Below are 23,294 nucleotides of genomic sequence, written 5' to 3'. Positions count from 1 at the left end.
GCATCAAGAATCTGCACAAGGCACAAGACTCAGATACCCCCACATACAGTGATTCCCCGAAGATGCATATTGAGTCTACCCCCTGCCGGGTCTCTCTCCAGACATCACTTGTGTAAGTGGCACCACAAAATAAAAAAATCCAAACTGCTATTAAGTGCATGTTTAGGCAGGAGGGGCCTTACGAATGCAACCACCCAACACCACATTTGTACAATAGGAAGCTGGCTAAAATGTCAATGCTGGAGCTCCTCCCTTTTCTACTTATGGAAGCAGTGGAAGTTTTAGAATTTGTAGTGGCCATCTGCCTGACATGTAAGGTCTTCAGACGGACCTATTTTGTTCCAGTGCTCAATCATGATGTACTGCAATTAATTGACCAAGCTATGTAGAAGAGTTCTGTTCAGATTATCCACCTGCTGACAGAAATGTGGACCACTTGTCAATCAACTGATTACATCAATATCACTGCACACTAGATGGTCTTTTGTGGGGGTTAGACAACATCTGTCTCAGCGCTGAAGAAAGTTTCAAGGGTGTTTCGCAGCATGCAAAAGTAGCGATGTTCACCATGGAGAAATTCCAAACAGCTGCAAACAACTTTGAGGGTGTTTGAATGGCTTCAACCAAGAGGTCTCAGAATGTAATTTGTTGCCATGGACAATAGCAGTAATATAGTCAATGCCACGGCAGATGGTGGATATTTCAGGGTACTATGTTTGCATTTAATAAACCTGATTGTGCAAAACTTTCTCAAAAAAGAACATGTAGGGGGTCATTCTGACCCCGGCGGGTGGCGGGAGCCGCCCGCCTGGAGGGAACCGCCAGAATACCGCTGCGCGGTCAAAAGACTGCCGCGGGTATTCTGGGTTTCCCACTGGGCTGGCGGGCGACCGCCAAAAGGCCGCCCGCCAGCCCAGTGGGAAACACCCCTCCATGAGGATGCCGGCTCCGAATGGAGCCGGCGGAGTGGAGGATGTGCGACGGGTGCAGTAGCAACCGTCGCGAATTTCAGTGTCTGCTGAGCAGACACTGAAATTCAAAGTGGGGCCCTCTTACGGGGGCCCCTGCAGTGCCCATGCCATTGGCATGGGCACTGCAGGGGCCCCCAGGGGCCCCAACGACACCCCTCACCCCCATCCTGTTCCTGGCGGGCGGAACCGCCAGGAACAGGATGGCGGTGAGGGGGTCGGAATCCCCATGGCGGCGCAGCTTGGCGGTACACCGCCGACTTTCCGCTTCTGGCCGCGGCTGTACCGCCGCGGTCCGAATGCCCGGCGGAGGACCACCAGCCTGTTGGCGGTGCTACCGCCGACCCCGGTCCCGGCGGTCCTTGACCGCCGGGGTCAGAATGACCCCCATAGTTAGCAATATACTAGCCACCTGCATGAGAATCTGCACTCATTTCAATTGTTCTTTGAAAGCCCAGAAGCATTTGAGGATCACTCAGCTTGCTGCTTGTGTACTGGCTAAAGCTGTCATAAAGGCGGTGCTAACACATTGGAACAATGACCTACTACATGTTCCAGTGTCTGTTTGAGGAGTACAGACCAATCAACAAATATGTCCTTCAAAGAGGAAGGAAAGCAACTGGGGAAAGCATGACCATGGAGATGGACAAAGGGGAAGTAGTCAAATGTCTGACACAAATGCTACTTTGTTTTGTGGTTTTCACACAAGAAATCAACAAGGATGATAAGGAGCCAAGCAATCCTGTTGTTGCCTCTGCTAAAGCACCAGTTTAAAAGGTGTGACACGTCAATGTGAGCGAAGAAGCATATGAGTTGGATCAGAGCTTAATCCTTTGCCTGGCTGATAATACAAGGCTACAAAGAGAGATTGTGTCCTCCAAAGAGTACATCTGTGCTACAATACTTGATCTATGGTACAAAAAAGTCTGTACAAAAGTACTGCCCACTTTTATTGCTTTTTCAGAAGGGAATGTTTCACAATAGAAGCCTTGGATTGTTGACCAAACAATAGACCTGGAAGAAGAATGGTTTGAAGATAGAGGCCTGGGCAGACATTCTGGCATGCAGCCTTCAACCTCCAGAAAGGACAGTACTGTTGTCTCACCACCAGTACCTACAACAATACCAGCAACAGAAGAAGTGGACCTAACCTCTACAATGGCTTGGTTTCAAGTGGGAAAGTTTCAGTCAAGTACCGAGACAAAGGGAACAGAGGTCGAGCAAATAGCAACACCAATAACCATTCAGAGGATGGTTCAAGACTATCTGAATGACTCAAAAGAGGTCCATCAGGATCAAAACTGACTGGCCTTTTGGTATGGGAAGATATGCCAATGGCCAGAGCTCAGCTGTCTGGCAATAAAGTATCTGGCTTATCTGTTAGCCAGTGTGCCTTCTGAGAGTGAGTTCAGTGCAGCTGCCACAGTTGTCATAGTCAGAAGGACCAATTTCCCACCTCAAAGTGTGGAGAGACTGACCATGTTTAAAATTAACTGACACTTCATCACACAAGACTACACTGTTCCTAAAACAGCACAGGAGGAGGATGAGGGTGATTAGTTGGACTAACGTGTATTAGATGACAAACTTATGAGTGAACCCCCTGAACTTGAGGGCGAACTCTGTGTAACTGACTGAGTAGGTCAAAATAGAACTTTCACATTATCGTCAAACTGCTTTGCAAAAAATAGATTTAGATTGAATGACATTTATATATTTGGTGTCAGACTTATGCCACCCCACCATTTATTCACAAGTATGTACTGTATTGGAGTCAGACCAGTGTACACAGAGACATCCTCCCAATTCACTTAAAGGACATGAAACAATGCCTCCGGTCCCTATTGTCATTTTTTCATTCCCTAGCTGGGCGGCCCCTGTAAAGATCATTAATTTACGAAACAGCCATTGTTTGTTGCTTCCATGGGAAAAGAGGAGCTACATTAGACAAATGCGTACCATGTTTGGGACAGGTAACTATTGCACCAATGAGTGATATACTCAGTGAGTGTGAGTGATGATGATTTGTGTGGTGACAGACAGTGAGGGTGATGTTCAACTAATTTGTAAACTTGATTTTGATTTAGAATGTTTGGGTCCTGATGGGTGATTCTGCCTGAATGTCATTGCCCTTTTCATAATTTAGTAGAATTACTTGGTAAACTATTCACTGTAGTTTTTTTCTGGTTCTTCAGAGACCATACCAGTCAGTTTAGTTATTAAGACTACACAGAATGCTCACATTAATTTGCTCTTCTTGTCCATAAACAGCACTATAGTTCTATCTCAATCCTATTTAGGGACTTGGAGTCAGGACTCAGGACAGGACTACCTCAACAGACAAAAGAAGAAAGCTATGAACAATGCCTATCTATGTTAAAGGGAAACCACCATGAGTTAAAGAGGCCTACTCAACTCTGAGGACTGCAAAGAAGAGTATTGATTTGAGAAATATTAAGTAGTGTGCTGGTTCAAATGTCAATTTCCTCTAATTAAATGGTTGTGGTCAGGAGGTCTGTAACTGGAGATATGTCATATGATGGATGCACTCAGCTAAATGTTATGAAAGTTGACAGTTGTGAGATTGATCACCCAGGTGCCTGCAGCTACTTGTCTGAGATTGTTTGCAAAATTATTCTCACTTCTCAGTTAATCATACATGACTGTACCAGCCTATGGTCTTGCTCTGCCCTTTTGGTCCTCATCCACCATGAAGCTTAACCTCTCCTTTACTCCACAATATCAACATTTATTGTTTTGCAATTCACAGGCCTTCTCTTCTTCTGCATGAAAGTTCCATAACACTCAGTCTTACCTGGAAGGTTCAGTCATGCCTTCAAGCCTGACATCCCATGAAGAATGCAGATGCACTGCCCATTTTGGCATTTATCTATAGCATAATTTTTCTTTTCTTACCAATCACATTTTTAGAACTGTGTGGGTCCTTCTTATTTTGTATTTCTCAAACCTATGTGACAGAGCAATTAGATAATTCATTGTCTGAACTGTGCCATTCCTCAATTTCTTCCCCAAACAGATTTGGTGATCATGTGGTGCTCATCAATCTGATGAATGTTGTTGTGTGTGTCTTTCCCCAACTCCCTGTTCCTATCCATTCATCAAATCACTAACCCTCCTCCTCATGTTGGGAGATATATTGAGATGTGAGTTACACATTAACATCATAAATGGATGTGGTGAAAGGGCCACCAACTGACTACGGTATCTTCTCACCAGAACAATAGCCACACCAGCTCCATTTACCCACCCAGGAATGAAGGGACAATAACATCATCATGGTACATTGTCTTCGTTGACCAATTTCTGTTCCATAAAAGGTAGAGAACTAATGTGAACTTTGTGGCCTGATTCACAAAGATAAAATTACACCTTTCATGTTCACTCTAGCAGTTTAACTGAACTACTAGCAACTATGCAAGTTGTGAGTAACTTAGTAGTAACTAACTAGTAGTAATAGTAACTCTATTTAAAGTGATAGGGATTACTTCCTAATTTCAAAGTTACTACTCGTTAAGTTATTGATGGAAAACTTACTAGCCATAAATCTACAATGCACAAGTAAACTAACACCAAAATTGTAAAGTACTTTACATATCTGAATCAGGCCTTGTGTTGCTAAAATACCTAACCTTCTCCTGAGTCCTGACTTCTGACTTGAGGGTTTCATAAGTTTAATTTTTATTGTTTTAATAAACTAAGCACTAGCTCCAAAAATTGCATAAAGGTTGCTACTGCTAATTATAACTTGCACCGTTGCTATGCACTGCTAATTACCCCACATCAGTCATGACATTTTCTATGACATCATTGAGAACATCACTACAACAACTGCAATAAAGTTATTGATGAGAAAACTGTGCATGGCGGCGCGTGAGTTTAGTTACCTTAAGGCAAATGTTCTAGTTTCTTGAGATAAGTATAACTATAACTGCTAATTTCTAAGGTTGTCTATGGTTTTGTGTACATAAAGTCTGAACCTTTCTATAACATCTATGTACTCTATATATTTAATCAATCATCAAGCAAACTTAACTTACCTCACCTGTGAATGTGAGCAGCTATTTGAAAAAAAGAAATTTTTAGAAAACAAAAATAAGTATGACTCACTGAGCCCCGTAGCGTCAACATCTAGCAGGTCGAGCAGGTCCCAGCTCCAGAATGTCAGTCCAGCGGTGCATTAGCTGCAGATCCTTTCACTGCACCTTGTGCTGAGGTGCACAAATTGCTGCACTCTCACCCAGAACATCTGATGCTCCCGCAGTGGGTATTCCTTGCTGGGCCTGCCGTCAACATGCTTGGAAAGTGGCTCTGCACCCAAAAGTGTAGCACAGTCACCTCCTTCGAACTAAAAATGGAGCAAGCCTTTAACCCTTCATGTCTTTGGTGCCAACAGAGGGTGCAGGTGGCAATGGAGCCACAGCTTCCCACTTCTGCCATAGCAGAGGGAGTCAGAATTGGATGGGGAAATAAAAAAGAAACAGAAGGAGGGCGAAAGACTTCACGAAATGAAAACAAAAAACAACTTTCAAAAAAGTCACAAAAACACTAACAGAAATGTACATACAGGTAGACTGACAGTGATAAAATAGATAACTTACAGGTCAAATTGAGGTTTGGATGATCACACTGTGGAGGATAAGGTAGGATTTGAAAGGGTATGAAGTGGCCAGGAGGAGAAGCAGAAGCAGGTAAAACAAAATGGACATGCTCCTATGAAAGGTGCCATTCACAATGATTCAGAGCAGAATGTACTACTGGTGTGAAAAAACAGCCCTAATGGCAGGAAGAGCGATTTCTGCCCATTCATGGAATTATGTAGCACCTCGCAGAGTTTTTTGGTGAATTTTAGCAAGTACAGCCACACCAATTTACAGTCATGGCACTGAAAATAAATTGTGCAACCACCACCACCCAGCATTTCCACCTCTCCACGTGAAAATGGAACTCAGTTTTTTGTGCATGGCCCTAGGCCAGCGTTCAGAAAGTGGTAAAAACGCAACATGAACTTTACATTTTTCCACCCTGTTTTTACAATGTGACTAGCTGTGGATTTCTGGGCTACCACCAAGGGACCTAGGCACATATTAATAGGGCCCTAGTGCCACCTTGAACCACAGTAATGTCATTTATTCTGACATAAACATGGCCCAATGTGGCCAAAATCCCAGAGCCGCATTTGCATGCGTTGTGCCACCCTGTAACCCTTTGCTCTAAATTATGCCTGCGCCAGGCATAATGTATGCAAAGGGGGCGTTCTCCCATTAGGCGCATTAAAAGGGGCCTTCCATTCTTTAGAATGGGGCCCTATTTACTCTGCAGGAGTAGCACCCATATTTTGGTGCTACTCCTGCAGAGTACCTCAATAGCATCATGAAAGATGATGCTATTGCCTCCTACACTGAGTCTGTTTTAAATACAGCGCACACATGGTGGCGGTAGGGGGGTGCTAAGGGGCGCAGGTTAAGTGGGGCTGCACTCTGTGCAGCCCCACTTTCCATAAATCTGCTCCCAAGTGTCTGAGCTGTTCCTGTCACAGGGAAACAAGTAGCACACCACTTTTATCTGTACAAGTGGAGTACTGCTGGGTAGTAGGAATTAGGTTGATCCCTGTGGATTCCAGAAGTTTTCCTCACTGAAATGTAAGGAAAATGTATGATTTTAGGCAAAGTTAGAGGTTTGCAGGACATTGGGCCAGATGTATGACATTTTTTTGCACTCGCAAACGATGCAAATCGCAAAATTCGGCCGTTTGCGAGTGCAAAAAAGTGGTCTGCGATGCATGAAAGGCATTCGCAGACCACAAATAAGAAATCGCTAAAATGCGATTTCTTGTGTTGTGACCTGGTTTTGCGAGTCGCATTTGCGATTCGCAAAATCCACATCGCAAGGCGATGCTGCAGAAAATCGCAAATTGCGATTTTTCGCAGAATGGCATTTTGCACATGCAAAATACCATGAAATGAAACCAGGTGGTAACCTGGTGCAAAATTTAAAAATGCATTTAAAATGCATTTTTAAATTGAACATGTAAAGCACACATGTCCCCCACAACATTTTTGGGGTGCAGCAGAGGGGGCCTTGGGCACCCAGCACCCTGGGCTTTTGCATTTCCAAAATTGCGATTTCTGGTTCAGAAATCGCAATTTTGGAAATGCAAAAAATTCGCAGCTGCGAATGGGGCCGGTATCGCAATTTGCGATTCGGTAATAGCATTTGTGATTTTTAAGAAATCGCTATTACCGAATCGCAAGTGTGATACATGGCACTTTGCGAGTCGGAAATAGCGATTTCTTAAAAATCGCTATTTCCGACTCGCAAAGGGCCATGATGATACATCTGGCCCATTGTGAGTAAGAACACCATGTGTGATCCTCTCCAGGCATACCATCCAGGAATCCTCTGGTTGTCTAGTTTTCGAAAATGTCTCTAACTTGTAGGTTTGCCTCAATTCTCCAGCTATCCCAATTGCTTATCTTTCAGCAAACCGCTTTAGGGCCTCTTGTGTCCTGGTGTCTTAGCCCATCTGCACAATAGGGCTACTATTCGTATAAGGACACATGGGGAAACTCAGGGTGGTCGGAAATGCCTTGCTCTTCACAGATTCCAGGACTTTCCATCAAAGAAAAGTGAGGAAAACATGTGTTTAAAAAAAATATATTTGATGCTTACAAAACACTCTATTCAAAATTATCTATCATAGTCACTGGGCTCATCTGCTTACCTAGTTTTAAAAAAGGTGCAGGTCTGCTAGGTTTTCTCAGTAGCATGCTGAGCTAGGGCCCAAAATTCACAGCTAACTACACTGAAAAATGGGTCATTTTTCAGTAGAAAAATGTGTTGTGTACATGTTGTATTTCAGGCCATTTCCTGACGCAGTTTCAAAGAAACAAAGGAAACCCAAGGGTATGTAAGGTACCTGCGGTTTAAGTATTTTATAACGAACAGGGGTCCCTTATCATAAAAGATGTAATGTTATTTAAACGAAGACATACAACAAAGTCTATGTAAAATGTCAAAAAATGCTTAATTGATTTTTAAAAGGATTTCTGGAAGAGAAGTAATAACATAAAGAGACTAGGGCCCTCATTACAACCCTGGTGGATGGTGTTAACTTGGCAGTAGCACTGCCAACAGGCTGGCGGTAACTACCACCAAATCATGACATTGACGGTTTGGCTCATGCCATACCGCCAATGTACCGCACCGTCCGCAACGGAGGTAACGACCGCTAGGCTGGAGACTGATGTCTCCAGCCCAGCGGCCGTCACTAGTCCGCCTGCAGGATAATGACCCTGCATACCGCCATAGTGGTAGGTACTATCAGTGCCAGGGAATTCCTTCTCTGGCACTGATAGGGGTCTCCCCGCCCTCCTCCCCCTCCCCACAGTCCTCTCCCAACAGCCATGGCCCCCCTACTACCTCCCAAAGCTGATAGGGCCCCCTCCCCTCTCTGCTCCCCAACTCCATGGACCCCCCATACATACCCCCCACCCACCCTCTCACGCATGCACACACCACACACACACATACATGAGCATTCACATGCACACACACATACACGATTCACCCTGACACACATCACACCCCCGCATTCATACACGCACTCACACACCCCCTCTATACACACACAGTCACACCCCCATTCCTGCACACACCACAAAACATCCCCCCTCCCCTGTTGGACGATCACCTTACCTGTCTCGGTGGTCGTTCAGGAGGGAACAGGTTTCATGGGGCCTGCTCCACCACCAGCACACTGTCACCAAAATTAGCTGCGCCGAATACTGTAACGTAATTCGGTGGGCAGTGTTGTGATGACGCGGCAGTGATGGTGGAGCAACCTCCACTGCACCGCCGACTGCCAGTATGGCTGCTGGAGGCTCTCCACCCTAATTATGGCAGAGAGTCACTAGCAGTCATAATATGGTGGTCGGAAGACCGCCAACACTGGTGGTCTTCGGTCTGGTGGGACTTCGCCGGTCTTCTTAGAAGACCACCAAAGTCATAATGAGGGCCTAAATGACTTAAGGAACTTTCGGCACATATAGTAAAGAGAAAAAGTTAAAGTGTTAGAAATGGGGTCTTTGGTTGACAGTCAGGTTACCTCGTGTTCAAGCAAGGACCCTCACTCTAGTCAGGGTAAAAAAGAATCACCCTCAGCTAACCCTTGCTTACCCCCTTGGTAGCTTGGCAGAGCAGTAGCCTTAACTTCAGAGTGCTAGGTGTAAAGTAATTGTACCAACACACACAGTAACTCAATGAAAACACTACAAAATGACACAACACCAGTTTAGAAAAATAGGAAATATTTATCTAAACAAAACAAGACCAAAATGAAAAAAATCCACCATACACAAGTCAAGTTATCAATAAAAATGCAAAAAGAGTCTTTTAGTAATTTGAAACACACACTAGCATTGCTAGCGTGAAATTGTCTCTGGTGTGGGTCAAAAATAACCCCACACGGGCGGGTGTGCATCAAAAATAACTCCGCACGGCGGTACGTGAGACGGAAATCCAGCCGCACGATGGTCTGAAATACCTGCAGCGCAGGTTGTGATCTCCCAGCCTCCGTCAGCGAAGCTGCGCGTCGTTTCTCCTGCTCCGTGCATCGATTTTTCGGTCGCGTTTCCTGCGATCGTCGTTTTCTCAGCGGCGGAGCCGGCCGCGCATCGTTTTTTCAGCCGCAGATCGGAGTCACGTCAATCTTATCCCCGCACGGCACTCAGTGCGTGGATTTTCTTGTCTTTAAGCTGCCAGCTTCTCCTTTCAGGGTCCCAGGAACTGGATGGGCACCACAGGACAGAGTAGGAGTCTCTCCAGAGACTCCAGGTGCTGGCAGAGAGAAGTCTTTGCTGTCCCTGAGACTTCAAACAACAGGAGGCAAGCTCTAGATCAAGCCCTTGGAGATTTCTTCTCAAGATTGAAGGCACACAAAGTCCAGTCTTTGCCCTCTTACTCTGGCAGAAGCAGCAACTGCAGGATAGCTCCAAAAAGCACAGTCACAGGCAGGGCAGCTCTTCTTCCTCAGCTATTCAGCTCTTCTCCAGGCAAAGGTTCCTCTTGGTTCCAGAAGTGTTTCTAAAGTCTGTGGTTTTGGGTGCCCTTCTTATACCCAATCTCTCCTTTGAAGTAGGACTACTTCAAAGTAAAGTCTCCTTTGTGTCACTGTCTAGTGTGAGGTGCAACCAGCCCAACTGTCAAACTGACCCAGACAGGGAATCGACAAAAAGGCAGAGTCACAGAAATGGTATAAGCAAGAAAATGCTCACTTTCTAAAAGTGGCATTTTCAAACACACAATCTTAAAATCAACTTTACTAAAAGATGTATTTTTAAATTGTGAGCTCAGAGACCCCAAACTCCACATGTCCATCCGCTCCCAAAGGAAATCTACATTTTAATCAGATATAAAGGTTTCCTACGTGTTCACCTATGAGAGGGACAGGCCTTGCAACAGTAAAAAACGAATGTAGCACTATTTCACTGTCAGGACATATAAACTACATTAGTATATGTCCTACCTTAACCATACACTGCACCCTGCCCTTGGGGCTACCTAGGGCCTACCGTAGGGGTGCCTTACATGTAAGAAAAGGGAAGGTTTAGGCCTGGCAAGTGGGTACACTTGCCAAGTCGAATTTACAGTTAAAACTGCACAAAGACACTGCAATGGCAGGTCGAAGACATGATTGTGGAGCTACTTATGTGGGTGGCACAACCAGTGTTGCAGGCCCACTATTAGCATTTGATTTACAGGCCCTGGCACCTCTAGTGCACTTTACTAGGGACTTACTAGTAAATCAAATATGCCAATCATGGATAAAGCAATTACATACAATTTACACAGAGAGCATATGGACTTTAGCACTGGTTAGCAGTGGTAAAGTGCTCAGAGATCAAAAGCCAACAGCAACAGGTCAGAAAAAATAGGAGGCAGGAGGCAAAAAGATCGGGGATGACCCTGCATAAGCAAAAAAGTCCAACAGAAAGCATATGTTATTAATAATTTGAACTGATGTGTGAATAATTAATGTCAAACATAACATAGTACATTAACTGGTCTCAGGCATGTCAAACTGACACAGTACAGCACAATTATATGTGTGAGATCCAATCAGTGCCCCTACTCATACAAAAGACCAGATTATGAATCATTAAGTGAGCTACAGTACAACACTGTGAACATTTTGATACCTTAGAGTATTGTGTAGCCATTTTAGTTATAGCTCCATGCACGTTATTTTAACACAATAGGCCGCTGTGCACTTTAACCTAGATATATTTTATTCAGCTTTGTCTAATTATTGTTACAATAACCATTTTTACGGTCTTGCTTTATTTCCGTCTATCCAACTGTTTTTGGCTAGGCCAGCACTCTGTTCTCAAACAAGACATTCTTGTTCACTCTGTACTTCTCCCAAGGCTACAGCACAGTACACTGCTGGTGAACATGGTAGAAGTTTAGTCTTCAACATTCGTAGAAAACACACATCCTTACATGAGGACATTTTCTCAGAACATCAGCTGTGTTATTATAAAAACACTTCTTTGTCCCTTACACGTTAAAGGGAGATTCCAGCCAGGGAACTACGACTGTATGCTGATTGCTGAATGCCTCGCTACAGATGCTAATGCAGACCGCAGGCCTTTGCTCAGGGATTGGAGTTGATGTCTTCCCAGGGAAACCTGAAGGGCAGAATTAGAGCTTAACATGCTGTGCTCTATCCTAGCCTAGGTAAGAGTGAGTCCATTGATTATACAGTAGTGACAATATGATAGCATTCATGTTATGCTTCACTTTCTCATCACAATCTTAATACTGTCATGTTGTGTCATCCTGGTTATTGCAGCTCACGCTTTGCTATCCAAAATGCAGTTGTTTTATGAAACCCATTATTGAAACATATACTGCCTCTGTTTGTCATTTATATATGAGACTGAATTGTAATTGAGAGAAACGGGTGAGACCTGAGTGACCACGACTTCCCTGAGAAGCCAAGTATGTCATGCGCTCGGCTGCCCAGTCATCCCTATCCTTGGGTAGAGATGAGGCACTGCTAGTTAGCCGGAGCAAAACCTGGATTGGAGCGACAGGTGTCACCCGCAGTGGGTTAGACTTTGTCTCCCACACCGTGGGTGATTCTGCTGCTCAAAATCCAGTAGTCTCATTAGAATAATGAGAGCCTACGCGACATGGCGCTGCCAACGTTTGGTCAGGATCTAATTTTCGTGTTCTCCGGTCAATACCGTATACGGAGATGTCCGTGGTACTGAAGATTTCCACCCCAGCTACGTAGGTTATCCTATCTGAAGCTGGAGGTTGTTCAAGATTGAACTTTAAAAGGAAAAACCCTATTTGGTGTGCCTTCTCTGAACTTATAGTCTGTCTGTAATGGCGAATCCACTGCAGATACAAATAGCAGTTAATATAAGACAACCATTTACTGCACATTATTAGCAATCATATTTGTGGTGGATGCCCATGCAGCTTATAGAACAAAATTGTTTAATTCTTGGGTCACATTTCCAGCAGTTGATGGGATCACAAATACATTTCATTATTATACACTTGCAAATGCACCTGGACAATACAGAGCATCTGCATATTTAGAAATACCATTATCTTATCAAGAACATAATCATTGGCTTGATAGCCCCCTACCCCACACATTTTTACCAGTAAGGTTAGGTCCTCTAAGTAACGATGATCTTACCCGGCCTTTATTGGCCAACTATACACCACATCCTACGGTTGCAAATTTAGCAGTAGTTGAGGTTCGTCGATTATACACAGAGTTAACAGTGATATATAGACGATTAGTACAATTCGTAATGCAAACATTAAATACAAACCCAGCACGTGCTGCTCCAGCACATCCACATGCAGTAACGCCAGGTATAAACCCTGCGACTGTACATTCAATCATGTGTAAAGTACCTGCCAAACGGAAGGAAACTCCAGTTTGGTTAGCACAAAAAATAAATGCGCTGGAGGCAGTATTTCCCCATACGGGACCTCAGGATAAATATAGAATATTAACGATGTGCTTGCCATTTGGGATGGTCCCTACAGTGGATAGCTGTCATACCTGGTGGACTGTATTTGCCACGCTCTATACAACTGCACGCGGTACACCGACACTTGTCAATTTACCGGAACCAATTCAAGATGAATATGGGGCTGCCCCGGTCCTAGATTTGGGGATGCAATTGATGGCCAATTTTGCCACAGTATCTTCAATAATTTAAAGTAACCTTAAAGGGGAAGGGGTCGCACTAGCAGTGCGCATGCGGCTCCATGATGTTCCGCAACAGGATCAGGAACACGAGCTGCCTAAGATAATTGCAGAGACCTATTGTACCATTGGTCAGAACAGTTTACGGGTGAGACCATCTAAACCACAATTTCAGGGCAAATCGAGAGATTTTCCCAAGCAAACACCTGAGGTTAATAAGAAACGCTGCAATAAAAAACAACAAACTCCTAAAAAAGAGAGGGGAGAATCTCCACGTATGGAGACCCTACAGAATAGATATAATCTCAGAAATAGAGATAATATAAAAACGCCTGATAGCTATGAATATATTGATACATGCCAATCTCGTCCCTTTCAGGACTCATCGGAAAAACGAAATGAGAGAGGTGGGCGATCAGAGCGAAGAACAGAGTACGTGAAATCCCAACGCTCATCGGACGTTTCTGTTAAAAAGGAAGAGAAACCGGCCCAACAAAAGCCCCAATTCAAAAAGAAGAAAGTGGCAGCAGTCACAGTCCGACTTGACACTCAGGAAGAGGGTCCTCTTGAAGAACAGGAAGTGGGCACTAGTGCTGCTGGACAGCGCAGCAGAGGTCTAGAGCATCTGGGGGTGAAAGCAACTGATTACTTTATATAGGTAGAAACTGCGGACATGCCTGTCTCCATGCCTGATAGGGTGTATAAAGAAACACTACAGTTAGAAGGAGACATTGAGCGCATAATAGACGCAATCTTTCGGGATCGCGTGGTAAACATATATGATGTTTTGTTGGCCGAACAAGATTGGTCACCTGAATTTGGCCGTACCTGCCCCTATGGGGAACACGTGATTAAGCCTTCTTTCTCGCCCCTTGTTCCAGAGGAACTCGCTGAATCCTATGCCATTGATTGGGCTTTGGCACAGGCACCTGCATTATACCAAAATCACATAGGATGGGATAGAGAACTCCCATGTAATTCCAATCAAAAATTAACCTCAACCGCAGTATCCAATAAAACATGAAGCAAAAGCACCTATGAGAGAAATACTAATAGAATTAGAGTACCAGGGCGTAATTGAACCCTGTGTCTCCCCAATGAGGAATCCATTGTTCCCAGTAGCCAACCAGACCATTCATATAGAATAGTCTTAGACTACGGACACTAAAACAGTCATACACGCACTTATGCTATACAGAACTCACATAGCACAGCACTAATGAATAATATAGTGCGTAAAAAATACAAAACAACACTGGATATTTCCAATGGTTTCTTCTGCCAGACTATAGCACCTGAGAGTAGAGACTTAACAAGTTTCAGTGCACTAGGCTCGCAGAAAAAATTCTGTTGTTTACCTCAGGGGTATAAGAACAGCCCAGGACTCTTTGCAGCTCGTGTGACAGTAATTTTGCACAAGATTGATCCTGAAGCATTGTCCTATGTAGATGACATCTATCTTACTGATGATGAACTTCTACAACATCTAAGATGGGTAGCACACAGTGTCGTAGGATTCGCAGAATTTGGCTACAAATTCAACTTCAAAAAAACAAAAATCGCCTTCCTCAGTGTCCTGTTTCTGGGCTATGAGCTGTCAAGTGAAGGGAAGAGCCTAGCGGCACAATTCTTAGAAAAATGCGCACAGTTACAACCAACGAATACGATTAAAAAACTCCAGTCTCTATTGGGTTTCCTAAATTTTGGCAGAACTTACATTCCAGATTATGCTACACGCATAAAATCTTTATATGATCTGATACATCCTGATTTGTCAAGCAAATTCTGGACAATTGGACATGCACGCATTCTCACAGAATTGCAAACAGACATGCTTGCAGCACAACACTTACACACAAGGGACAACAAAACACATTTGGTCATCAGAGTAATAGCTGGTACCATCGGTTTCACCTATGTGACACTTAATAAAGGTGAGACAGTGCCAATTGCATACAAATCACACATATTCAGCAGCAGAACAACGCTTTGCTCCCACTGAGAATATTCTCACTGTTGTACAGATGGCTGTCATTTAAGAAAGACCTCTTGCCCAAGGAAAATGCATTATTGTCATTTCTCTGATTCCAGCCCTAGAGGCTGTTGCAAAAACCATCATCCCCAATGTAAAAACATTACATCCACGTTGGATACAATGGGCTGCGTCTTTGACAGCCACTGATGTAGACTACATTTTTGACCCAAAGGGAAAGTAGGAGATCTGAAAGAGACACTACCAAATGTCCATGATGTACATACACTCGGACACCATTGCGTTGGGATACAAGTTGCTGGAAATACATTGCCTGATGAAGCCGCAAAGTCAGCAGTGGCTGTGGCCTCTGTAGCTGCAGTAACACATTTAAGTACGAAACCGGACGCAGACATATGGGCTGCCGTGAAAGCTAGGGCTGATGGTACGCCCTATCCTAAAACATTTCCGGCTAAGTATTTCTACCGAATGGGAGATCGCCTGAACGCTGAAGTTAGAATACCAGGTGTAGGCGTGAGAGACATTCCCAAAAAAGACATAAGACCAGGGTTGATTAAAGCAGTACATGAAGGGGTGGCATCTGCTCATGCTGGTGTGGCGGCTACAATTTTAATATTACAAGCGCGTTATTGGTGGCCAGGCCTCTACAAAGAGACCAAACAGTATGTCCTTTGCTGAGACATCTGCCAACAAATAAAAGTTTTCACTGCCAAACGTCCGCCGCAGACACCCCTCTTGATTTCAAACAAACCATTACAATCTGTGTACTTCGACCATTGTGGTCCCTTAACACCGGATGGTGCATACAAGTATATATTAGTCGCTGTTGATTCATGATCCAGATTTTTATGGGTGTGGCCACAAAGTTCGGATGACGCTGGGACTGTTATTAAAGATTTGCGAGCCTTTATCTGTACATATGCGGTTGCGGCTGTCTATTCGGACCAGGGCCCTGCTTTTCTCTCAAGGGCATTCAGGGACACCATGGCTTTGTTGAGGGTGCAACTCCAGTACTCGTCTCCATTTCATCCAGAGGGAAACAGTGTTGAGGAGTGACTAAACTGTGATTTAAAGCAATCCTTAACAGCCAGAGTATTAGGTACGGGTCATAGTTGGCTTAACCACCTATATGGAGTCCAGAGAGCACTTAATAATCTGCCTAGAAGGTCCCTGGGGGGTCGTACTTCATATGAGTGCCTATTCGGAACTCAAATGTATGTTCTGGATCTTGATGGTCCTGGCGTGGAGGCAGCAGAAACATCTTTTGCCATGAATGAACATGTCACTGTCTTACAGGAATTGCAACAGTTCTGTGATGATAATTCTTCTATCAGTGCTGCCTTTAAAGGAATCAAGGATGTGCCTGTAACATCTACTGTCTGGATTCCCAGAGTTGGGGATCTTGTACACGCGAAGGTCGCTATGAAAAAGGAATTTGGCCCTTCCTATTGAGCACCAGTCCCAGTCTTGGGCATACACGGTACCAGAACTGTAATTCTACCACAGTTGGCAGGTGCAAAAGAAAATCGTTTTGTCTCCATCGACAATGTCAAATTACACTGTGTGGCCGATCCTACACAGCAGACCAAGACGAACATCCAGTAGTTCCCGAATCCCTCTCACTACTGGTCAAGAAGTTCCTCTACAAGTTGTTTATGCCAACACTGACACCTCTCCGAGCTTGGGGAGGGTGGAAGGTGATCTTGCATTGGTTCCACTAACATCGAACAATACAGAAACAATTGAACATCGAACAATACAGAAACAATTGAACGAGTTGACTCAGCTCCAACGCAAACGGATGGTGCTATCTATTGTGTGCCACCACAGGAAATACCAACTCCACCACCGACCACGGCCCCAGCATTTGCATGTACTGCTTCTGGATATTTTGCCGACTTCAATGATGACGTCTCAGACTCACTCGCCTCTTCGACACCTGAATTGTCAAAAACACGTAAGCTACTGAACTGGCTTAAAAAAACATATTTTGTTTTTCCATGGAACTATCTGTGGCTCTCTTTGACTTTTCTAGCTTTCCTACTTTGGATCGTTTTGTTATCACCTTTTTCTTGTTAATACATGGTAATTTTCTCCCTGAAAAATCAACAGTTGAATTGGTGCGTCGTATTTATGCTTTCGGGCAAAAATTACTCACGGCCGGGAGGCAGAGCCAGAAAATGACGCACAGCCCGATTTGCGTCAAAAATTAACGCCTGGGTCAGGGCAGGCATTAAAATGGGGCAAACACACCTGTATTTAATCAGAACACACAGAACAAACAGCAGAGCAGCAGAGCAGCATCAGGGAGCCATGGAGGTGATACTAATCCAGTGTGCACGCAGACGCAGAGCCCAGCAGCAACAACAGCAGCTACAACAACACCAGCAGGGACCCCAAAGGCAGCGCAAAAGGCAGGAGAGGATTTTCTGCCCAAGAACCACCCTTCAAGGCCTCAGGGAACACAACATCATACAGAGGTACCGGTTGAACTGGCAGGCCATTCAGCAGCTGCTGCGCAACATTGAACAGCAGTTGGCCCCCACTTTGGTGACACCCCGCACCACCCCAACAGAAACCAAGCTGCTTGCCGTACTTCATAGGCTGGCAAGTGGCTCTTTCCAAACAACTAGTGCCCTGGTTGGCGGAATATCACAACCATCATTCTCCGCCTTTTTGCCCAAAGTACTGGATGCCATAATTCGACTGACAACCCGCCACATCTGCTTTCCTAACACACTGCAGAAGCAGCAGGAAACAAAACAGGGGTTCTACCTCATCAGTGGCTTCCCACACGTCCTTGGTGCAATCGACTGCACACATGTACACCTTGTGCTACCTGCTGCAACTGAACACCTCTACTGCAAAAGGAAGCACACACATTCCATCAACGTGCAGGCCATAGTCGATCACCAGGGATTGATCACCAACATCGTGGGTAAATATCCTGGGAGTGTCCATGACTCATACATCTTCCATCACTGCACCATCAATGAACACTTCCAGGATGGACGTTATCGCAATGGACTACTTGTTGGTAAGTACAAAAACCTACTTATATACACACTGCATAGCAACCCTCTAGGACGCACAACACATACACCACAACAGCAACATGTGAACAGGAACACACTGAGGTTGTGACATCGCTAGCCATGTTTCTTAAGTCACCATTGAACCTGTCACACATCGGAAATTACTGTACAGCCTAATGTTAAGACGTCCATGAGTGTGGTTGCCTAAATGTCACCTTGCAAATTGTAAGTGTCCCAATGACCTTTACATTAATCCATTGCATAAGTTTCAAGGTATGGGATGTCCAGGGTACTTTGATATCAACGTGTTAACAACACTTTCAATTTTAACTGTGCATGGAACTATCATCTCACCCCCAGTGAAGACACACGGACACCTGTATCACAAGTCACAATGCCAGGGAGGGCACACTGTACTGCAAATCCCAAAACATACTGCTGACAAACGGTTAGCAGACAATTACTCATTCAGCCAAGGAAACAACACAATGCAGATGGTACAGCCTACAAGCATAGGATGCCACATTAGTACACAAAGGAGTCACAAACAACACAAGACAACTACTGCCATGAAAGGTCTTTTAAATAGTGGCAGCTACATCAACATTCATTTTCTCTTGCAGCTGATCAGGGGTATGGCATCCAGCCATGTATTATGACACCATTTGGCAACCCAAGTACTGCTGCAGAGCGTGCATACAACGACGCCCATAGGAGGACATGCAGCATTGTCGAGCAGACCTTCGGCATCCTCAAGTCAAGGTTCCGCTGCCTCGACATCAATGGTGGTAGCCTCCTATATTCCCCGGAGATGGTCTGTAGGATCATCCTCACATGTGCAATATTGCACAACATTTGTATCAAAAGAAACATTCCCCTCCTGGAACCAGAGCCACACATGCCTGAGGAGGAGGAAGAGGAGGATGCTGGCCTGCAACAGGAGGGGGAAATACAGAACACAGCCGCTGGTATACGCAGGCGGCAACAGATTGTAAATAATTTCTTCTGAATATGATCACCTTCGCCACTTTAGTTAACGAATTGAAATAAACACCTATTCTAATCACCATATCATGGTCTGGCTATTCCTTTTTGCACACCTTCATCTCTACTTATCAGAATAAGAGTGTTGCCTCATGGAGCATTGCTGAGATACTGAGTAGGACACAGAACATCCCAGAGCTAATGTGATGCCTAACATACAATGGTCACATACACACACTGTTAATGACATATATCATGTACATATCTCCTTTGAAGGCCAATAGCAGAGGACCACAACTATTTCACACATACATGTTGAAAGCAAGGTCAAACGCAGCATATGGCACACAACTAAGACACCATCACTCAATAAGGGGAAAACAAGCCTCATACATGAGGCAGTCAATGTGCTTTGGCATCAGTAAAAATTTCAAAAAGCACTGCCCCTGATGATGCCTGGAACAGCATAGGAGTTGCCATTATGTCAAATACACCGTCAAGCATTGATACTAATTAAGCTGTGTAACATAGCCCTTGGGTTCAGTTGTCACCTTCAAAAACACAGGACGTACACAGTTTGACATGTCAACTGTCTAGTTTGTCCTCAAAACAGTCTCAGTCAGACCACTGATTACGTAACTTGTCAAGTAACTGGATCCTGAATCACCTTGCATTCTGTCAGCCTGACTGGCAACTGTCTGTGCGTCACACTAAAGTATCCCTGTGTCTACATATGTACCACACTTGCGTTAGCAAACCTCTCATTCATCAGGGGGCATTGGGCCTTGGCTTCTTCCATGCATACCCAAATACATTGTATAGCATCATCTGCCTTTTAACTGTACCATTTGAGTTACATCCTCTTGGAAAAGCAAAATTCATGGCCCATCCCGTGTCTGGGTTGCATTTATGCATGAATGACAAAGTGTGACAGTGTCCCAGGGCCGTAGGCAGGGATTGGGTACGGGGCTTTCAGCACAACCAGCAACCTCTGATAATGTCCATGAATAATACACAAATGTCAGGACCCTGACAGTTCACACACAGCATCACAGTGCGCACAACATAGTGATGGGCCGTGTGTGGTGAATAGCTGCGAGAATAATCAGCACAGAGGCTATGATGTTCCCAGATGCAGTGGGAAGTGCAGAGGCCAACATGTGTACAAATGTTGTAATGACACCTGCCGGAACATGACACCTGAGACATTATCTCACTCAGCACACCAAGGTTGCCCTGTTGACTGTCTCATTACATGTCTTTAGTGACAGGGTGGGACCATCCACATGTTGGTTCACATGTCCACATCTACTTTACTCACATTGATCAACCAAGGATACTCAGTAGATACAGGAATAGCTGCCACTGACTCATGATGAGTCCTGGACCGAACTGTGACAAATTACACCCCTAACAATCTACAGGATCATCATTGGACCACACACATGAACAAGACACCTATGTGCAATTGATCACTGGAAATAAGTGGACACGTGCTGTCTTGTATGCTGGTCCACCACAGCCACTTGATAGTTGGGGCTCACTTCTATGGCCTCAACTGTGGTGTCATCATACATATGAGATTCACCCTTGTCTGTCTGTGCAAACAACATGGTACCCACTTCCTCAATGCATGTGTATGACTCATTGTGGGATTCTCCAAGTAGTGCCTAAGAAGCTCTTACCAATACTCTAGGACATAGGATGTAGAAAATGTGGACCATTGACATGAACAAGCGTCTGCCATCCATCTGGTGCATGCTATGTCACATGTGGTGTCTACGTGACCCTAAAACTTGGAAGTACACTTTACGGGTGTTGTTACATGTATGACTAACACATGCCCTCGCTCATTTTCAATTTGACTTGCATCTAAGGATTGGACACATGGACGTCACATTCATACAACCATAAGTACAATTATGCTTCATGTGATTCACACACACTTGGTCGACCAACACATTAGTTGTCAAAGCACACACTTTGAGCCAAAGGCATTTAGGTATTGTACATATGTGCGTCACATTGCTATCCTCTCCTTATGCCAAACATGCACAATTTGTGCAACACATATATGTAGGCCACACTTATGACCATCTATTGCATCAGCCAACTGTAAAAATACTGTGAAGGGTGTAGTGGATCAGGTTCTGCTGCAGTATGATGTCACACATGTGAACATACACCATCAACACCATACTGTCTTCAATTAGCCAATCTCTGATGTGTTCCAAATGTAAAATAACCAAAAAACAAGTAAAAATGCCCCAAACCAGTTAATGCACTGTAATTTTGATATCCCTAGCGTTGTGCATAATTTTTTGACAAACAAAACTTTATTTGCGTCATTTTTTTTGACGCACAGGAGTGAAATTTAGCCCGCATCCAGTTATTTGTACAGTCCATGTATCATTATGTGAATGCGGGTTAATATTCACGTCTGTGCGTCAAAAAAAATGACGCAAATACAGTTTTGGTAAACAAAAAATTACGCATAACGCGAAAAAGGCGGGACTTTTCATACAGGAAGTGATGTAATAGGATATCCTGTTTACAGATCATGTACAGTGGGTGTACTTTAACTTTCACTTTGCAGTCTATGATCCTTCTAGACTGTGTGGCTGTGTAGAGAGTGTTGTCCTGAGATTTTGTGCTGTTTTTCTCCTGTGTGCTATCTGTAAAGTCCATTTGTGAAATAAATATTGTTTGTGTATACTGTAGTACTGTGTTTTGTCTACATATGTCCATTTATCTTGTGTGTGGGAGTCTGGTGTGGGTAGTGTTAGTTTGGGGATAGTTGGGCTCTTTTAGTGTTTAGGTTTACTTTTGTTCTGTCTTTGTACCCCTACTTAGTCTTTTCCCCTTTCTATTTCTTTTACCCCTATTCCATATCATCACTTATAAGTATGTCTGGTAGGCCACGTCTTGGCAGGATGGGGGAAGAGGAGTTGGGGGGCTTCATCTGGCTGGTGACGCATTTCTTGCCGCTCATGATCCAGACAGGGGGCAGGGTGATACAGGGGTATCCGACAGAGGTGCGCAGAATCCGGTGGGGAAAGGTGCTGCATCACCTGCAGCGTGTGTATGCCAGCCAATGGAGTGACCACCAGCTGAAGCACCGGTGTGCTGACCTCATCACCAGGGAGCAGGATCTCTTGGACCACCTGGGAATCATGATTGGTGGCACTGTTGGTGAGTATGAATTATGTTAATGTGCACGATTAAATGCTCTGTTGTGACATCAGGGGATTAGTGCAATGTCTGCCAGCTAACTTGCTGACTGTGTGTAATGCTGGGGTAATATAAGGGGATCATTGATGCACTATGGCAAGGATCACAATTGCTAGCTGTCAGGTAGCACGTGCTCAGCAAACTTACAGGTTACTTTTCCATGAAGGAAATTGGTGCGGCCTTTTTGTCAGAACAGCTAACAAAATATGAGCCAATCATGTCTATATAGGGTACTATTGACAGAGAAGTACAGATGTACCAACATTTAGGTCAACTATGTTGACGCAATTGCTAGACTGACTTTAGAATCACTACATGATGCTGAAAATGAGTGCTGCCTTCACGTAAATTGATAATAGCAAAGTGGCTCAGACACATGTCTCATGTGAGTCTGGTGAGTGTGGAAGCAAAGCGTTCACAGAAGTACTATCAATGTGTGGGATTATTGTGTTCCTTGATCTTTTTGGATACATGTCAGTTCTTGATTTGAAAACATCGTGAAAAGGTGTAAGGTGCCCTCAGCTAACATCTTAAGATGTTTGTTGGAATTAGTTGAGCCACAATCCAAATATGGATGCCAGTCCAAGTGTATGCACATGGCCTCACAGCTCCATGGTTGGTGCAAATCACCATAGCTGGGCCACATCAATTGACTATACTGTAACAACAGGATGGCTTACAAAAGTCCCTGCCCCTCCCTCTGTACATTGGGCCTATGTGCAATAAATGTGTCATGGCCACAAGGCATGTTTGACTGGTAATGCAGTCCTCAAGTAACCAGGCTTTGGATGTCTCTGTTGGATGCACATGATGAGACGATTACA

The sequence above is a fragment of the Pleurodeles waltl genome, chromosome 4_1, assembly GCF_031143425.1.
Source record: "Pleurodeles waltl isolate 20211129_DDA chromosome 4_1, aPleWal1.hap1.20221129, whole genome shotgun sequence".
Classification (NCBI taxonomy): Eukaryota; Metazoa; Chordata; class Amphibia; order Caudata; family Salamandridae; genus Pleurodeles; species Pleurodeles waltl.
This window is presented reverse-complemented; position numbering follows the sequence as displayed.